This window comes from Crocodylus porosus, unplaced genomic scaffold, assembly GCF_001723895.1.
Source record: "Crocodylus porosus isolate Cpor-Errol unplaced genomic scaffold, CroPor_comp1, whole genome shotgun sequence".
Classification (NCBI taxonomy): Eukaryota; Metazoa; Chordata; order Crocodylia; family Crocodylidae; genus Crocodylus; species Crocodylus porosus.
Window position 1 is genome coordinate 42,337,210 of NW_017728947.1, and position 17,646 is coordinate 42,354,855.

Below are 17,646 nucleotides of genomic sequence, written 5' to 3' on the forward strand. Positions count from 1 at the left end.
CCGCCATAGCGCTGCCAGGCCCGCGCTGCTTCCAGGTGGCAGCCCCGCGCCTGCGCAGCTAGCAACACGGCCCCCCGCCCCGCTGCGCCTGCGTCCTGTGGTCCGTGAGGCCACGGCTTGCCCGGCCCCGTCAGGCACCGGCATCGAACGCTGAGCGGCCAGGGCGGGGAATCGAGCGCAGAGCGCACGCAGCTGGGGAGGAGAGTTAAAGGGCTGGAGCCCGCGGGCGGCGGCGGCAGCGTATCAGGTACTGGCGGGGGGGGGAGTTCTGCGGGCACCTGCTGGCGGGGGGGGCTGCACCTCTTCTCCCTGTGCCCAGGCAACCCCTCGCACTGTGCTGCTGCTCGCAGAAGCTTATACACTGCTGAGCCAGTCAGTCTGCAAGGTGCACCTCTGCCTGGCTGCACCCCCTGGGTGCACTGCCTGCTGCTGCTGGGCACCCCGGGGCCAGGTAAGCGGCTGTGGCACTACCATGTGCCTGGTGCAGTGGGTCCACCTGGGCTCTGGCTCCCATGCCACCTGCAGGGTAGGGACTTGCAAGAGGTGCTGTAGTTGGGGGGCGCTTGGGAGATGGGGTCCCCCCAGAGGCTGGTGTATTTGGGACTTGCTGGGAATCCTTCATCTCTAGGCCCCAGCAGTGCCAGCTGTCCCATGTCACCCTTGATAAGTCCCCTCTGCTTAAAGGTTGGTTTTGAAATGCTCCCAGATCCACCTCTCCTTGGGAGCTGCTTGGCTGACTGGCCTGGGTGTGCAGTCTTTCCTCAGGGGCGCCTTGTTCCGAAGATGGCACAGGGTTGCTGTGCCAGCCAGTGCTGGGCTCCATTCTGCAGGCCAAGCCCTGGCATTGCTGTCCAGGGGTGGGCTGCACTGGGACTCGCCTGCCCTGGCTGTGGAGGGCCCCTCTCCAGCTCCGCCAGGGGCTCTGATCATTCTCAGCTCGGGTGCTCATTGTTTATCTCGCCTAGTACTTGTCACCTGCCCTTCAAAGCCAGAAGCCTGAGGAAGGGAAGAGTTTGTTTGGCTCCAATGGTGCCCACCAAGCACCTGCACAATGGAGGCAGAGGTATGCACATGAAGGGAGTGGTTCCTGGGGACAGGCTGTGGCCATCCAACCTAACCTGTGGCCACCCACTCTAAGGATGAGCCTACGCCTGGCTGAAATCTGCAGCTGAGCCAGAGTGTATTGCTTGTTCCTCTCAGCCCCCATCAACGGGGTTTTCTCCTTCTGGGAAACATGATCAAAGCATAGCAGGCAACTCAGAAATGACTCTAGCTCTTTCCAGAATGGCATCAAACTGTGCCTTGAAGGTTTGCTGGGAGGGAATGGGCAAGAGAGGTGGCAGCGGCCAGTGTAGGGAGAAATGGAGCTGGGTGCTAGGGAGGGTCTGCCTGTGTCTGTGCAGTGCATCAGCCCTGGCTCTTCCAGTCCCTGGAGGCTGCCCTACACAGAGGTGGGTGGGGTGGAGGACAATGAAGGTCCATGCTCCAGGTTCAGCAAAGTGTGGAGCAACAGCAGATCACCTGGTTAGACTATTCTGACTCCTTGATCTTATTCTATAGCCAGTCTAGTCCTCTAGACGCATCCTCTGTCATCAGCTTGTAAAACTCCCACTGTCATCCTCCTGGCTTCCCACAGGTGATAGTGGGCTCATTAAAATACACAAATGAGGAGTAGCCCATCTAGCAGTTGACCAGAAAGGGCTCATACCAAGGAGAGGGGCTGGCAACTGGAAGGGGAAGCAGGGGGCTGCAGGATTAGGGGTGGAGGCTGGGTAGTCTCTTCCCCCTATCCAGTATGTACTGGGGTCTGAGCCCTTCTTCCTGCCCCATGTCATAAGCTTCATATTCTTTGGGCCTTCTGTGCTGTGGAGGAACATGTAGGGGCTCCATCCCTGTGTACCAGGCCCAGATTTGGAATTAGGAGTTTAACAACTCTGCTTTTCTCCTGTCCCATCCTGCCTTCAGCTTGGACAGCTCTATCACCTCCCAAGCTTATCAGGGCATATGAGATGGCATGGAGGAGGATGGAGGTGGCTCAAAGCATCTGGTCATGATGGAGGGGGCACTGGAGAATATGGAGAGTTGGAAGGACTGGATGGGAAGAAGAGGTTTGGAGCTGTGCAGGGGGGTGGGGTGAGCAGTGGGTTTTGTCTGCCACAAAACTCCCACATCAGTGAATGAGCAGTATTTATATGATCTTGTTGCCATAGTGACAGAGCATCCCCTTATTGTATTTATCCTCTCTAGCACCACTAACATCATTTAACAGATGGGAACTGACACAGACGATGTGACTTGCCCAAGGTCGCATGGGAAATCTATTGTTGAGGGAGGCATTGAATGAGTCCTAGGTCCTAGCCATTGGGCCATCCTTGCCCTCGTGCCCTGTTACACCTGTTTCCCCTCCATGTTAGTCCATCCACAAAGTCCTTCTGTCATCTCTCCAGCTCTTCCAGCTGATGCCTATCCCCTCTGTTGGGAGGACAGTTGGGCAGTGAGGATAGACTATACTGGATGGGTAGAGAGATGGGAAATGAGGTATGGCAGCAGGGGATGGGATACAACCAGTGTGTTTTGAGATTGGGGGTAATCATTGCCCAGAGTGAAAGCAGTGGAGAGAGAGACCTCATGGTGGCTTTTCTGCCTTGTTTCTGGGTTTGCTGTATACAGAGCAAGAGAGTGGACCAGCATGCTTCTCCGTGGTACTGTCAGGAGCACCAGGCAAGCAGCTCAGGCATGCCGTAGATTGGCAGCTGCTGTGTAAAACTGACAGCTGCTGTTCAGTAGGTAGTGCAAATTTGTCATGATACCTGCTAGGTGAAGCCAGCAGGAATCTGGCTTCTTTCTGGTTTATTTCTGAAGCACCACAGGTTTAGTGCTTCTGACATTTCTTTGAACTTCTTTTTCTTGAGAAATTCTGGGAAACTTGATTTGGCTGTGAATTATAATAAAATCAAATTTCTAAACATTCAATTTTCTCCAGAGCTAGAAATCCTGTGATTTGACCCACTCAGGCGTATATATGGCCTTCTGGTAGGCGGTGCATGCAGCAGTATGGTATACGAAGCAGCAAGGAACAACTTATGTGCTAATGGCTTCTCAAGTGTTAGTTAAACATCCCCTTCATATTACATCTAGCTGAAACCAGTAGTAGGGAAGAGCTCTCTGTTGTGGGGGAGATAGGTAGAGAAGACACACAAGTCTTATCATGTACTTAACTGCCATTCTGGGTTAGCTACAGGAATTTTTTTCAGGATTTTGAAATACAGACCACATTTAAAACAGTTGCTGCCTTCTCTGCAGCACCAGTCGTTGCATGTTTCGGGACAGGACCATGATCGCCACTCTGTTGCAACACAGCATTTGGGAGTGGCTGGACCCCTTTGGAACTGCATAGCTTCCATTAGCCACAGCAGCACCGCACCCATGTAACAACAGCCTGAATGGACAGTAAGAAAACTTCTGTTATCAGAGAGAAGGCTAACTAACTCCTGGTGCGAGGCGGAGAGACCGCTGTTAATATGGAGTTAAGAAGGCCTGATGACATGCTTGTGCCACCCCAGAACATTGAAACTTGAAGCTGCTGAAAGCCTGAATGAAGGGCGAAGGTACCTGCTAACATCACCTTAATCCTGCCCTCTTCAAGCAATTGCCCAACATGCCTGTGACATGCCATGATCTGCTCCTGTAGCTATGCAGGGTAGCTGAGCTGTTTTGTGGGGGAGAGGAATAGAGCACATGGCCACTGTGGCAAAACCTAGCTCTTCCTTTTGCTAAGGTAAAACTTGTACATAAGTGAGCAGGACTAAACAGAAGCTACCTACACGCAAGCACTGTGCTGACTCCATGACTACCCTGCTCCCCTACACACAGAATTCCCTCTCACCCTGCACTTTTGGACACCCCCAGATTGAATTATAACTCACTGCTGGCAATCCTTAGAGCAAGCAGATCTATGTGCGCCAATTTTGATGCAACCTATAGAACCCAGCAGTGAAAGGAGGCACCCTGGATCTCTCCAGTACAAGTGTAACTTGCTTGGATCATGAGGGGCAGGGTGATGAGAGGGGCTGGAAACCTCTACCACATCCCATAACACAATTGCAGCTCTGTAGAGATCCTCTTCAGTCATTCCTCCTTCTGCTCTGTCTGGCAATGGAAGCACTTGGAGTGCAGACAGGTAGTTGCCAGGGACTATTGCCCGCTCCAGTTCAGGTTGGGTGGGCAGGTGTACCAAACACATGGTTTCTGACTGATCAGAGGTTTGAATTTGTGCAATTTGACTTTCTGAAAAGAGACATGGATGCTATTGGGCAACCTGAACTATCCATTAATCAAGCATTTCTTCAACCTGAGATGAGTTAGGCCCAGATTCCCATTTCCCTGCAGGCACTTCTGAATGGAATATGTAAGAAAGGACTCTTGAGTATAAGGAGCCTTTATGTCAGAAGGACTGTGTAGGAGAAAACTCGAGATCTGCTGAGAACAACACCCTCACACCAAGCGCACGCTGACTGTGGCCCTGGGGGCAAGTTCAGTGCAGGATGTCAGGACTGCTATGACCTCTGCTTTCAGGGAAGGGCCTAAGTTTTGTCAGACAACAATTGGAGATCAGGCTGTCCAGTAGAGGCAGCCTGTCTTCAGTTAGAGGGGGCATGGTCCTCTGACTTCCCCCAGGAATGGGGTACGCGTTGCTGGTCTGTCCCTGCCAGAGATGCCCTGGCAAGGTGTTGGCCTCCCTCCTTACTCTGTCTCCTTCTCACTCTCCTTTTCTGCTAAATCCCCACTATACCCCGTGAGCAGAAGGCAGGCTGTTAGCTAGGGGGCCCCTGGTGTTTCCTGGTGAAGATGGCGAAGGATTCATTTGTGGGGGTAGGGATGGGCTGTGACTTGAAACATGAGAGGTCCCCATTTGAGAGGCTGAGCTCTGGTTCCTTTGGCTTCTGTGTTTGCCAGGGTAGGTGAGGGTGGAATGGCTCCTGGCTGGGCAAATAGTGAAGTTCAAGCCAGAGCTCAGAGTGCTGAGCAAGCCTTTACACAGCACTCGCCATCAAGCGCAGCCTGGGTGAGGGCAGCTGTGTGTTTCTGGAAGTCCTTTGGTTCAAGGGCAGGTGGTTAGTGGGCAGGAATGGGGAGGAGAGGACCAAGCTTAGCACTTCTCAGGGCGTGAGTGGGAAACCAAAAGGCAAGCTGCTCTGCTGGTCCAGGCAGTACTCTGACCTCTCTGTTCAGGAGCCTGCTTGCTTTGCTGCCAGTGCTTGCCTTGGCTGGGTAGCTTCTGCACAGCATTTGGGGAGACTGTTGCTTGTAGAGCTGGGAACAAGATCTGGTAGTAACTCCAAGCAGTCCTGCTCCTAGGCCAGTATCCCTGAAGTGTGCCCAGTGGTAGGCCACGCCAACTTCCAGGCCTATCTGGGCCTATAGTACCCATCACCACTGGAGAGCTGTAGACAAAGGTGTTAGTTAGGATTTATGGGCATGCATTTGAATGTTGATGAACTACAGTCCTGGGCACCCTGACTTCTGGGGAGGGGGTTTCTGTGCTGGGAGCAGTTGCCTCCTTCATTGCTTGTCATATTCAGGGACAGTGGTGTGGGAGAAGGGGACGTGACCAGTGTATTGTACCCTTCAATCTCCAGGAAGGACACTAAGTGCTAGTGTGGTACTGGGGTATGGAGCAGTGTTTCAGGGTGAGGTGTAAGGGACTGCTGCTTTTCTGTTGTGTCATGCATCTGGCTCTTCTCAAGAAAGTTGATACCCCCTGCCCGCTTTCGTCTAAGATAATGCATGCCTCTACCTGACTCCTTGTGGGAAGCAGATGGACATCCCCATGACCCAACTCTGCCACTTGCTATGTGACCTTCTTTCCTGCACCACTGTGTGCTCGGTCTATCCTTCCTGGAATAGCTGGGGATAAGTTGTTACCAGCCCCAAATAACCTGCGGACAGATGGCTGTACAGAGTATTTTAGTGCCTGACGTACGTGCCCTGCCTACAATAGAAGATCTGATTCACTTTGGCATCTCCTGGGAACTGAAGCATGTCAATTGGTCCCCTGATGAAGAAGCCAATGCTAAAATCCTAGGCATCTGGGCACAAAACTACTTTGATTGGTAGAGCTGTCACTGTGAAAAGACCCCTCAGAACATGCACAGTCTTTTTGGGGCCTGGAGAGGCATCCCTTTGTGTCAGGCTACTGCAGCTTAGAAGAGAGAGTCAGTGCTGGGTGACATTAGCCCCAAAGTGCCATTTCCTGCTCACTCCACTGTTTAAAGCAGTAGAACCAGCCGGGAAAATTGCCTACCCTGTTGCATGAGAGGGGTGCCCAGGGCATCCAACACTAACCCTGAATTAGATTGTCTGCTGGACCTGGGCAGATGGCTAGTCCATCGTAGGCTCTTACAGCAAAGTGTGTCTGGGCCTTTCGGTAGGCTGACTAGATGGAAATCCATGACATCACGTGGGAAATCGGAGACATTCCTTCTCCCCACAACCTGGGCCCCTGCATTTCTGGGACACCCAGTATAATTCCCAACAGCTGGCTGATCAGCCTCTGAAATTTGGGACTGTCTCAGCTAAAATGGGACGTATGGTCATCCTACCTTTGGGCTCAGAAATGTTGAGGTAACATTTTCCTTTTGGTGTCCAGCTGCCTCTGTCCTTATTGACTCAGCCAGGACTGGATACACTGCAAAGGGGCTCTCCTCTGCTTGACCAGGAAGAGCAACTAGTCTGAGTGTCATGTGCTCTGTGTGCAGCACCATCATAAGTCAGTGGCTTCTGCCTTGTGTGTCCAAATGCGTCTTCCAGAAGACTCATCTGGGGCCAGGTTGAAAATGTTTGTACAGGCAGTTTCCTTCATTTCTTACTGCTCTCTCACCCCAGTCCTCCTGGGCTCTGAATAATTAGCCGGTGGCATAGGTGCTAAGCTCGCTGTCTTGTCATGTCCCAAATCTGTCTGAATTAATGAATGAGTGGCAAGCAAGAAGCTTGCAGGCTGTGAAGTGGATGGTGCACTTGGAATCCAGCATTTGGATGCGAGTAGTCACGGCTTGTGGTTTCTGCTTGTCAGGCAGGGACTTAATGACCCCTCAGTCCTAAGCTGTAGATGCTTGGACTTCTCAAACCCCTGCTGTCCCCTCCAGCTCCCTCCTGGCTGTGCCTCATACTTGCATCTCAGTAAGGAGGCAGTTGTTTCAGTCCCAACAAGTTGTAAATTCTTTGCCTGGTGCTGTGTACATAACTTAGGGTATCTATATGGTAACGGGTTATTGTGAGCTCGTCCTCAGTGATGAGGAGCAGCAGGCGGTCGCTCTGTTTCTTTGGACAGGTCACTTTCCCTGCGACCTCACTGTCACATGTTATTAAAGATCCCGGTTTGCCATACATCCTCTGAACCCCGTGGGGCCAGAACATGCTCACGTCTCCCTGCCTCCTATGAACTGTGCTCGAAGGTCCCACGGTAATCTGACTCCTTCCCCTGAACCATGCAGCATCTCACTGTTCCCTCAGCTCCCCCTTCCCACTCTGTGGGGATAGCCTAAGTTGACTCTTCACCACTGAGTCTGTTGCTGGGGAGAAGGATAGTCTACTAACTGCAGCCACGTGTGCAGATTTCATATTTAATGTGAACCAGTCTCCCACTAGATTTGTAAAACAGGGTGACTTTAGCATCCTGCTTTGCATACCTATTGTGAGACTTTCCCTGCCCTGAGGACCTCGTAGGCTGAGATGAGACCTCAGAAGACAATTCAGGAAAAGCTGTGTGGGTGGGTGTGTGGGAGAGGGACTTACAAAAAACTAGAACTCTTGGTTCCAAAATGATACCTTTTATTAGACCAACTGGAAAATGGCAAGAAAATTGTCCTTTTCTGCAAGCTTTCGGGATCAAAGTCCCTTCGTCAGGCTCTGGGAAAAGTGTAGATGGGACAAGATGGTAAAAAGTCCCCATAGGTAGGAAATAAACTTCATTTTTGCACAGAGGGAGCTGAAGATGGAAGTCTGTCCCTCTGGGTCCAAGCGTGTCTTTGTGAGCTTTGTTGAGTGGCTCTTTGATGTGTTGATCAGGTAGAATTCCTGGACTTTCACTCGTGCATGTTAGTAAACTAGGAAAGTCAGTCTTTCTGTAGTAACCTAGGAGAAAGAGAGACATTCCTAGTTTGCTAATCTGTGTGTGTGTGCAGAAGAGACTTTCCTAATTTACTAATGTGTGTGGCTGGGGAGTGGGGGGAGAGAGACTTCCCTAGTTTGCTAGACTTCCTAATTTGCTAATGCAGATCTGCTATAGACAGTCTTTCTTGTCTGCCTGCCCTCTGTAGCTAGAACCAGGCAGTAGCGTAGACAATCTCTTATGTTGGACTTTCACATACCAGGTAGTGCAGCATCTTTTACACTGTCGGGAGAGCCACATTAAATCGGTCTGCTGTTCTCAACATCTCCCTAACCTCAAAGGGGTGAATTAAAGTTACCCACTCTTAACTACATTCCTGTCTGCTTCTGGATGTCTTGGTAGTAGCATTTGCCAAGGGGACTTCCCTGGCTCTTGACAAGGTGCCTGCATACTGCTGTATTAAGGCTGGACCTGGCCAATGTAATCCAGGCCTTTGTCACCCCAAGGTTGGGCTTTTGAACTGTTCTGCAGCAGGCTGCACCTTTAAGCCATCTGGAAACTGCAGTTAGAGAAGGTAATAGGTGCCAGTTATACCTGGCCATGTGCATGGGCTGCCAGACAGTGTCCGGGTGAGATGTGCGGTTTGGCTTCATTTTACAAAGTTACCTAATAACCAGAATGATGCCTCCCTCCCCGTGTGACTCCACGGTCGTTCAAGGTGCGTGAGCCGACAGCCACCTGGTTTGTGAGGGGACTGGTGCCAGAGAATGGCTTAGACAAATGCTGGAGTATCGCCAAGCCAGCTTGTTCTCTCAAGCTTTGGCATCTGTGCCTTGATGACATCCAAGGGAGTGGAGCCATCTTGGAGCTGGAGGGTGTACCAAGACTATGAAGGCTTGGTTTACCTTGTTCAAAGGACCTGCAGAAAGGTTGTGGTGAGAGGCTCTGTTTGTGTCTTTTTCTCTTTACTGTGCATGTAGGGGTCCTAGAAATAACAAGCATGTCCAGTCTGGTCTTTCTCCAGCAGAGACCAGGTCTCCCTGTATAATTCAGCTGAATAGATTCAGGGATTTTATGCTTATTAGAAAGCAAAGGAGAAAAGTGTTTAAATCTTTTCCAATGAGAGCTTTTCTCCACAACTATCTGGCACATGTTGGGGTTAAAAACTGTATTTACCTGAATCCAAAATTACTTTGAATTTAAGATAATCCTCCAATGATTAGATTCTATATGTGGAAAATTATAAAGTTGTTATGCTTTTACATGTGTACAATCCAATTAGTGGAAGGTCAGCTTAAGTTTGTCCCATCCCCCCCCTTGCTCTCCTGCCCTTTGTCCTCCCCCCCGCTTGTCCCTCCTGCCATCTGCTCCCACTGCCTCCCCCTGCTCCTTGCCTGTGACTGTCCCCCTGCTCCCTGCTTCCCCCTGCAGCTGCTCCCCCACCCCTAGCATCCCATTCCTGTGCCTGCCCCCCAACTCTATCTCCTGCACCCCTGCTTCTCCCTGAAGCCTGCCCCCCACTGCTCGTACCCTGTGCCTGCCCCCCACCTCCCTGTCCACAGCCTCTGCTTCTTCTGCAGCTCTGCTCCTCTGGGGAAGTGAGCAGCAGAGCCCCAGCCCAGTCTGGCCAGGGAGAAGCAGCCAGGCAGGGTTGGGGCTGGAGGGATCAGAGCCAGAGCAGAAGGTTTGGAGGGGGTAGAAGAGCAGGGGTGCAGGGTCAGGCTTATCCCATCCAGTCTCCCCCATGTACCCCCAGCCGTGTGCCCGCTTCCCGCCCCACCCCACAACAAGCCATTCCAGCCTGGGGCAGGCAGCAGCTCAGCTGTAGCTTCAGCCCCAGGGCCAGAGCTGAGCCACTGCCTCCCCTGGGCTGGTACTCAAATATAAGATAAGGATCCCTGCCCCCAGTGCTGATTTGTGGGGAAGAAACCTTGTCTTGGATTTGTGTAAATATGATAATAGTCAACAGAAATAAGCCAAAAACTGCCATACATAGTCCTATAAGCTCCTCTCAGACTTGCATGGTGGCATTTGTTCTCTAGCTGATCATAGAGCAGATGTTCTTCACCTTCTTCAATTCAAAGCACTTCTCAATAGACACTCCTTGGAAAATGTCAGCTTGCAGCTTTCCTTGTTTTTTGACTAGAGAAAAATCCTAGGGTGGTTCTTCTGTTGCAAAGAACTTGGACTGCACATGTCCAAATGTTTGGATTCCTATGAGTTTATCTTGTGAATCCTGTTTGCACACCTTACAGTCTACTCATGGCACCCTTGAAAGGACCGCAGGGCACTCCAGTGTACCACAGTGTCCTGGTTGAGAATCCCTGCCATAGTCTTCTAGGAAGGACAGGGAAACATTAGGCCTGAATTTATAATGTAAAAATACTTAAGTCTTTGAGGGTAGGTTTTTTTAGGTCATAAAGAACAACTAGTGACAACAGAAGTGATAATTTTTCCTTTGCTAGTCTCCATAATGAGATTTGTTCACCTCAGAGTGGGTATCCCAAGACTTGCATCTATTAATGAGCAAAACAATTAGTTTAACAAGGCTTCTAACTTCTAGTTCATGATCAGCTCTGCCCGTATGGAGTCTTTTCCTTCCTCTACCCACATGCATCCACTGTGGAGGGAGACGATCCTTCCACTGGAGCAGGCAAAATTTAAACCACCCTGTCCCGTGATGGCAGCAGTGCAATGGCCATGTCAGCATGAACTCTTCTAGCATTCCTTCCCAGTTGGAGCAGCTGTGATATAAGTGATTCTCACTAATTCACACTCAGCTCCTCTTTGCAAGATAGAGAATTGAGCAGAAGAGTGAAGGCAATGCCTTCAGCACTTCCACAGCTTCTGGCTTCCTCTGGGGGATATCAGAGCTCCTGACCTCTACTGGGGCAATGGCTTTTGAGTAAGAAGGAAGCACAAAATCGCCCCCTGACCTGCCAGAGAATGCTGGGCCTCAGAGCATTTGCTGGGCCCATATGCAGTGCTGTTCTTCACGTGAAGCAGCTCTGCTTTGTAACTGTATTGCACCCAATACCCAGTACTGTACCTAGACTCCTGGCAGCCCCAGGCAAACTTTTAGTATCAACCCCCTTTTGCCAGAGATAATGATAATAATAATCATTATTTTCACCATTTTCGGGTCCCCTTTCTGTCTGGACCCTGGGTGGTTGCCCGGTTTGCCCCTGCCAATACCCTGCCCAGTTCCATGCTGTACCCCAGGGTTAAGCCAAGTGAAGGTCTGACGCTGAAGGGGAGGGGGTGGTGCTGTTGAATGATACCCCAAATAGAGACAGGGAGTGTCTGCCCTAAATTGAATGGGAAAGACATTTGGCCAATGTTGTTTTGCCCCAGAAAGGTTGATCCCCACCCCCACTTCTTGAAACATCCCTACATAGATGATCTTAACTGTGTCTTGTGTACCTGCCCATGGTATGTCACTAGAACTGGGGTTGCTAGGAGTTTGGTACACTGACAAGGCAATAGAGGGGATAAATGCTGCTGTCCCTCTTGGCAGACAAGGTTTTTTGGGTGAATCTGATATCTTTTATTAGACCTCTTGGCCATTCCTGCAGCTGGCAGGAGGTTGGAGAGTTTGTCTTGGCTCTGCAGCAGAAGGAAAAGGAGGGGCCAGCTCAGTCACTAAAGCACAGACTCCGATTGTGACCCGGCGGTTCAGAATGGATGTAATGGAGTTCTCCATCTGGCTCTGCCCTGGGCTCATGTTTCGTCCCACCTTCCTGAGGTATCTCACCTCATGTGTTTGTTAAGCCAGCACCTGCAGTGCTAAGGAGAAGTCCAACAGGCAACTCCTGTCTTCATTGCTCTTTGGTAGCACCAGATCTTCTGGCTTAGTGTACACAAAGCTCTCTGTGTGGAGAGCAAAGTATTTCACTGAAATGGGGAAGCTCCGCCACTCCCATGTTACAGAGAGATCTCTGCCAGGTTCATGGAGTCTGTGGCAGAATAAGTGAAAGGGACCCAGGAGTCCTGTTCCCAACCCTGCCTTCTCTTCATGGAGTGAGTGCTGTTTCATTATGGGCTCAACCCTTAGACCAACTTTGCTGAGAAGTTGCTTTTTTCCCAGCTCTGCTTCTGGCTAGCTGTTGGACTTCGCGCTGTTCAGGATTCAGCCTAAGCCTGCTCCTTCTTTTCAGATGACTAAGGGTTTCTTTCGGTTTTGCAGGTGAAGTCCAGGCCTCAGATGCCACTCGAACTCGATGCTCAACGCTCTCTGTCCCTTGAAGCTGGGAGTCTGTAACTAGGAGGTCCTCACAACCAGCGTGTGTACTGCCCAATCCTGCAATACGAGAGCCAACTCTTCCCCCACCATCCCAGACACCCCTGCCACCTTGGCAACCCTCAAAGGTTGGTTGTCTTGTTTGTCTGATAGATGTGATAACAGTGCTCGATGTCCTGTTACTCTGGTCTTTTTTCCTGTGAACTGATGAGCCTGAGGTGAGATGGGCAAGCAACTTGGCACCACGGGCTCCCTTTCTGCTCTGTCCCACATCGCTGGTCGCTGCGCCTTACCCTGGGGCATGGAGGGGTGAAGCCTACAGGGCAGCCCCAGCACCTGCTGGCCTCCCATAGCACAGGCCTTTAGAAGGAGAAGGAGGAACATTTCTCCACCTAAACCCTGGTAAGCAATGGGCAGCTGTGTGGGAATATCCCTTGAAAGCCCCTTTGGGGACCCCCCTCCCAAAATCATTCTGTTACTCTCTGAGACCCTTTCATCACTGCATTCAGCCACTCCTGGGGCCTGGGCCCCTAGGGACCTAGCAGAGGCTGAAGCAGGACAGGGAAAGGACATGGAGGGAGCATGGGGACTGGGAAAGCTTTCGTGGCCTGATTTCCCGCACACACCCCCACCCCAACTGGGAACCCATTCCTTACAACCAGCTGCTCTACCTTGCATGAAATCCTCACCTTCCTTCCTGCACCAAGCATTTTTGTGAAACTGCTCTTCTCTGCTGCCTCCCCCACCCCTCATTAGCACAGGGCTTGGCATGCTGGCAGGAGGGGCCCTGGCTTGTCTGGGCCTTGATGGGATTTGTCAAGGCTCTTTCTCTTTTCTTCCTGCTCATTGAGGATCAAAACAAAGAAAATGAGGGGGGTGGGAAAGACCCTAAGAATAGGAACAAGGGAAGAGAGGGAAGTTAGAGTGACAGGTTGCCCCCTGTGCCCCTCCCCTTCCCACCCTGGTGGGGCAAAGCTAAATCTGAAGCACTTCGTTTCAGAAGCCAGTGCCTCTTCCTCACCTCTAGCCAGGAGGTTGTTCCTGGGTCTTTGCCCAGCTCTGGCTGGCCCTGGGCTGTTGGGACTCTTTATGGTTCAGCCCAAGCCTGTTCCCTCAGAAGTGCTGGTGTAGATCTGCTCCCTGTGCTGCAGCCAAAAGTGCCTGAAATGGTGAGGGGCCATCCACATCTATTAATCTATTCTAATACCCCAGCAGTGATAGGAAACAGAAGCACAGAGCCCTAATATCTCCTCTTCCACTCCCCTCAAAGCAGGCACTGAGGCCCAGGGATCCAAACAAATATGAATGCAACTGGGCTGCTATTGTTACTGGGGGTTTTTAATGTGCTCTCTGCTGAGATGTTTTCCTCTTTACCTGCGCCAGCAAAGTGTTCCTCCTGTTAGCCAGCCTTAATGAGCTCACCGCAGAGCTCGGCTGGCTCCTGGCATCAACACAGCATGTTCAGCTGCAAGACTTCCCCCTCCCTTCCCTGTGTTCTGGGAATTAGGGCAGGGGAGTTAAAATTCATGGAGTTCCAGCACAGTCCATGATGGGCATCAGAGGGTGAGGACGTGCATCCTCAGCTGCCTGTCCTTGAGCTTCAGTCTTGAGTAAGCATGCCTAGGGACTCACCCAGGTTTCTTTTTTTCGTCCCCTTGCTCCTCATTCTGGCCTATAGGTCTCCTGGCATGGCTCATGCTCTCGGTGATTGGATTGAGTGTGCGCACAAGTGGCACAGATAGCCTCTGTGCAGCACACAGCAAATCAGGGAAGGGATTGGCAGTACAGTGGTCAGGGGACAGAAAGCAGGGGAAGGGGATCAGAGTGGTACCCAAGGGGAGGGTGGGGAAACGTGGAGCTTAATTTGTGGTGAGCCTGCCAAAAAAGTGGTCCCCATTGCAGTAGAGAAGGCTGTAAATTGCCCACACTATATCGAGCACGCAAGTAGCTCTAATCCCTGTGCTGGCTTGGTGCCTGCACCTCTCTGGGTCCATGGAGTTTGTCCTGCTCCCCAGTATGGCACCTCAGCCTAACCCCAGAGCCACACCGATTCCCTCTCTTCTCCTTTCCCCACTGCTGCGCAAAAAGAGAGAGAGGGATTGGGGACAGGAGTCCCCACTCCCATGTGCTTCCTTCATATGAGGGGGATACAGGGAGCCATGCAGGAATGGGGGCTATCCATTGAATCCTTTGAGGGTGCCTTGCCCTCTTACTCCTTTGTGACCATCTCCAGCTGATGCCCTTGGTCCTGGGGTGTGCAGACTGGCTTTGCTATTCCAGAGCCCACACAGAACAATCATCCTTGTCCTGCCTGATGGGATAGTGTCTCTGCAGCTGGGTCTGCCCTGTTCCTCTGTTGACTTATTGGCCAAGAAGCCAAACAAGTTACAGTGATTGTAAAGAGTTTTGTCTCCCAGTTCAAACAAAAGAACATCCTATCAAAGGAAGCACATGTTTTCCCTGTGCATTTTGCATGGTGATGGCCAGGCTCGGTCTCTGAGCAGGTATAAATCATTTGGGTTAGAAGCACTCATCAGGCCTTGTTGTAGGTTGGAAGCGCTCATCACACCTGTAGTTCTGTCATCAGCATGAAATGGACTCCTGATCCACACGTGTGCTCATCTGCTGCTGGGTTCTCTGTCCCTGCATACCCCCATCTGTCTGCAGCCCCCATCCCCTGCTACCTCAGTGTGGTGTGTGCAGACTCTCTTGTGTCCAAGTGCTGTATTCCTTATGCTGCCCAGGAGCCCTGGGCACCCAGGCCAAAGGTGAGAATTTGGCTGAGCTTTTTCTGCCCCGGGCAATTGAAGCTTCCCAGGGCCTGGGCATTATCTTGAAAATAAAACCCCTTCACATGACATTTGGCAGCAGGGGGAGTGGGGAGACAAAAGATTCCTCTTCACCAGCATCTTCTACAGGGCACATGCATGACGAAGAGGGAGGACTGAGCCCTACAGGTATTACTGGTCTGTGGGGTCTACTTGGGGCAGTGAGGACAAGGGTGTGGTGGGGACAGGCAAGCAGCTCCCCCTAGGCTAATCTCTCTGACCCGGCTATGGAGCGTTCTAGTCCCAAAAGCTCATGGGGAGGTGGAACATATCTACCAAATTGGAAACTGGACTCTGGCCCTTGGGGAATTATTGTCCACACTGGGGAGCCAGCCCCCAGTGCCTGGGTGGCTCTTTGGCAGCAGTCTAGTGGATAAGAGGCCTGGCTTGGAAGTCTCATTTCTGCTCACTCCTGACCTAATACGTAACTTTGGGGAAATCACTTCATCCTCTTGGTGCCTCTCTTCCCCATCCCAGTCTAGCTGATCTAGTCAGGGACTGTATCTTATCATGTCTGTCTGGCCTTGTGGGAGTGCCTAGCTCTGAGGAGTTTTGAGATGCTGCAACAGTACCGAAAATAATCATGTGAGCAAGAGCCTTTGATCATCATGGGGGAAAGATGACATTGTCTCCATTTCCCAGCCTCCATCAATGCCATCCATGTTATGTCCTGTTTATCCTCTCCTGACTAGGGTCAGCTTTGCTGTGGTTCCAAAGGGCTGGATGTAGTAGAAAGAAGGTTTCATAACATTTTCCTGACCACCTGTTGTTTTAAAAACAAAGGCAACCTTGGTGTGCACTCTGAATTTGGGAGGTGGGCAGGTCATGGGGGCAGCCAGCTGATAAAGACTCTGCCAAAGTCAGCATAAATCAATAAAGGGTGCAGCAGGGGTCACAATGGAGGCCATCATCATCCTTGCTGTTCCCCCTAGCCGTAAACCATGATATCCTCATCACCCTAGTGACTGATCAGCCAGTCGGCACTCATTGCACAGGCTTGTCCTGTCAATCCACCACAGCCTGGGTTGGTTTTATGGCTGGGATCCATATCATGGTCTCTCATACACCTTTTGCTGTCTTATCCCCCTAGCTGGCAGTAAATTCAAGCTACTTAGAGCATGTTCAGAGGCCTGCTGGGGCAACTTTTATTCTTTTCTTCTGTCCTTCTTAGATCTCTGTACTGTGTCCAGTTCAGTGGCAGGCTGACTGTTCGTTCAGGTGCAGAGCAAAGCACTGCCCCATCTCATGCAATGGGTATCAGAGGACGCTGCTAGATTCATGCCATGCTTACGTCTGCAGGCTATTTACCCTCTGCCTCTGCTCCCCTCCAAGTCAAATGGGACTAGGACTCTCTCCCACCAAGCTTAGTCAGAGGTATGTTGAGCTTGTTTTCAGTGTATGACCCTATCCATAAGTTGCAAATCAGCTGCAGTATACAGTCCCCAGGGCTGCCCGAATGTAAGGTGCTAGTGCCATGAAAACTTGATTCCTGCCCCCCCCGAAGAAGCAGGACTGTTCCCACCTGCTGAACTGGCCAAGGCTGGCTAGTTACAGTGTGATTCTTCTGTTCCTCTTTTGGCCAAGTAGAGGATTTCTGGGGCCATCAGTGCCATGAATAACACTAGGTATAGAAAACATGAGTGCCTGCATGTGTTACCATGTGTTTTGTTTATGCCAGTCCCCTGTGGCAGCACCAATCTGTGTGTGTGTGAATGTGAGCACCTGCTGCTCCTCTTTCCTGTGTCTTTGGGTTGTTAGGACCCTGCCCCCCACACATAGCTTTGTCCATCATTCAGCTTCTGTTCAGTTCAGGAGTGCCTTCCCAGCATGTGACGTCAGAAGTGTAGTTATCTCTTCATTCTGTCACTGCCCATCTCCACTTCAAACTTTGCCTGAATACTCCCCTGGCATCCACCTCGGCATCTGTCACGTATATTGTAACATTCAGTTGCCCTGCCTGCTGCTGCTGACAGTGCTGGTGTAGAAGTCAGCCTGCAGGCTAAACTTCAGTCGTGCACAAGGATGTATGGGTCCAGCAGTGATGGGTCTCCATAGCTAAACTTCAGTCATACAGAGGGATGTACGGGTCTAGCAGCAATGGTTTGCCATGTGATACACAAATCCAAATCATGAGTGGCCTCCTGTGCCTTGCAAACACCAAAAGCATTTGAGGGTGGGTTTGTCTTTTTCAGGTGTGTTTTTATTATCTATTTATTTTAAAGTAAATATAGCTCAGTATCAAGCCCATCCTTTCCAAACAAGAAAGCAAAACTTTTAGTTTAGCCTCAGCGTGAAATAGTTTGACTTGTTTTCATTTTGGCTGAAACCATTCAGGTCAGATCTGCCAGGAACTATCAGATAGCATGGGCTATACCAAATCTACAAAGCTTGTCACCAAACCAGCTACCAAGCCATGATGCTTTGCTCAGCTCTTCTGGAGAGAATGTTGCTTTTTTTTTTTTTTTTTT

The 17,646-nt window shown here is 51.0% G+C and overlaps 1 protein-coding gene across 7 annotated transcripts in view; it reads left to right on the plus strand.

The window, feature by feature from the left end:
• Nucleotides 1–178: 178 nt before the first annotated feature.
• The window catches only part of LARGE2 (LARGE xylosyl- and glucuronyltransferase 2), an 87,443-nt gene continuing 69,975 nt past the window's right edge, over nt 179–17,646 (plus strand). For 4 of the 7 annotated variants that reach the window (XM_019551188.1, XM_019551187.1, XM_019551181.1 and 1 more), the window contains exons 1-2: nt 180–247; nt 12,297–12,478. The gene's annotated coding sequence lies outside the window, so the exon portion shown is untranslated. Of the gene's footprint in view, nt 248–338; nt 415–12,296; nt 12,479–17,646 lie in introns of those variants that run through there. The other 3 variants (XM_019551186.1, XM_019551184.1, XM_019551182.1) reach the window with 2 other exon arrangements.